Here is a 2,346-nt window from a genome sequence, read left to right on the forward strand (position 1 = left end):
ATGCCAGGCTATGCCAGGCACTGAGACAGATGCCAGCCTGCTCCTCTACCCCTGGCCATGCCAGGCTATGCCAGGCACTGAGACAGATGCCAGCCGCCTGACCTCTAATGGCTGGCACATGTCTAGTATGTAGTTCTGGGGCACAATGTGGTAGTAATCGATGGCCTACAGACCACGTCAGCTACAGGCCAGCTGTGAAGTAAGTGACGAACCAACATGTGGTCTCCTTGTGGTCCTTTGTATAGCGGAACAGGTTTACTGAATGAATAAATGAATGAATGAATGAATAGAGCACAAATGAACGTAGGTCATGTTGTGATATAGTTGTTGTTTTCTATGACAGAGGAGAACACACTGAGTCTGTACAGTGGTCTGTCCTCCCTCTCTGTCCTGGCCCAGATCCCCTGGCCTGTACAGACCCAGACTCAAGCAGCTCCAGGCCTAGCATGGGGAACCCCAGCCAGTGGGCTGGCCTCCACACAATACAGACAGACCTCATTCACACAGCACAGCAGCTATTCTCACCCAGCCATTCAGCCTGGCCCTGACTGTACTGGCCTCAATCAACACTGAACAGACCACAATGGGGGAGAATGGTGGGACGGAAAGGAGGGGGAGAACAGGGGATGAGAGCAGGGAGAGAGGAGAGGCCATTCTTGCTGTCCCTTTCCTAAGACAACACTGCACTCCCAAAACAATGAAAAGGRGGCAGGAGGGAGAGAGGGGAGGATATGAGGGGAGGCATGGCCCAGGTCCAAACACCACAAGTGGTGCCATGTCCTGACAAGATCCCACCATCCCAGGCACAGGGGACAATTATKAGAGGACTGGACACACACAGAACTTGAAAGCCTAACCAGGCCCTCCATCTCTCCCCCATAGGATTACCCGTTTTGATTTCAGGTAGAACCCTTTTGGGTTCTTCATGGAACACAAAATGGTTCTACCCGGAACCAAAAAGGGTTCTCCTATGGGGCTCTCTCATTTAGATATCTAGATATCATGCTGTGGGGATGTTTTTCAGCGGCAGGGACTGGGAGACTAGTCAGGATCGAGGCAAAGATGAACTGAGCAAAGTACAGAGAGATCCTTGATGAAAACCTGCTCCAGAGCACTCAGGACATCCGACTGGAGCGAAGGTTCACCTTTCAACGGGACAACAACCCTAAGCACACAGCCAAGACAACGTAGGAGTGGCATCGGGACAAGTCTCTGAAAGTCCTTGAGTGGCCCAGCCAGAGCCCAGACTTGAACCCAATAGAACATCTCTAGAGAGACCTGAAAATACCTGTGCAGCAACGTTCCCCATCTAACCCTACAGAACATGATAGGATCTGCAGAGAACAATGGGAGAAACTCCGCAAATACAGGTGTGCCAAGCTTGTAGCGTCATACTCAAGAACACTCGAGGCTGTAATCGCTGCCAAAGCTGCTTCAACAAAGTACTGAGTAAAGGGTCTGAATACTTAATTTTCTATAAATTAGCAAACATTTCTAAAAACCTGTTTTTTCTTTGTCATTATGGGGTATTGTGTGTAGATTGATGAGGGGGAAAAAACAATTTAATCAATTTTAGAATAAGGCTGTAACGTAACAAAATGTGGAAAAGGTCAAGGGGTCTGAATACTTTCCGAAGGCACCGACACACTCAAGGCTACACACACTGAGCTATTTTCACATGAGACCCTAGAGTCTCAGCATTCATTCAGTTCACACTGAGTTCAACAGACTGTCTCCAACCCTGGCACACTAAAGACACACACACACACACTCACACACACGAGCCAACTGGACCCACACCCACTGCTGAAAACAGGACACACACACACACACACTATTTATCACACACATCGACGCCACACTCAAACACTGATGAAAACAGGACACACACATCAGTGCCAAGTGGACACACACACACCCCAGTGCCAACCAACAGGATTGACTGGAACAGTGGGCCAAGGAGACACTGCCCTCTCTGTTCTCTCTCTCTGGACAGGGCAGTCAACTGGGTTTCTACCTGAATAGTGGAGTAGGGGACAGAAAATTTGACAAAACCGCTCATATTTTCTATGCTAACACAATGGAGTCCAATTTGTACAATCTGTACAGCATTCAAAATTGTCCTGTCAAAGATCAAATTCCGGATCATTGACTTTTATTCATTTATATGTGTCTTGTGGTTCTTCACTATGAGTAAGAAATAACTTAACATTGAAAACCATTCAATAATAACTCAACATTATAAACATGTATTATACTGTATCTCTGACTGGCTGATTCCTTTGAGACAGTTAGTAGTGTCGATACACTAACCATGTCCACTTCCACCTGGGTGACCTCTGACCT

This window comes from Salvelinus sp. IW2-2015, unplaced genomic scaffold (assembly GCF_002910315.2).
Source record: "Salvelinus sp. IW2-2015 unplaced genomic scaffold, ASM291031v2 Un_scaffold1144, whole genome shotgun sequence".
NCBI classification, from domain to species: Eukaryota; Metazoa; Chordata; class Actinopteri; order Salmoniformes; family Salmonidae; genus Salvelinus; species Salvelinus sp. IW2-2015.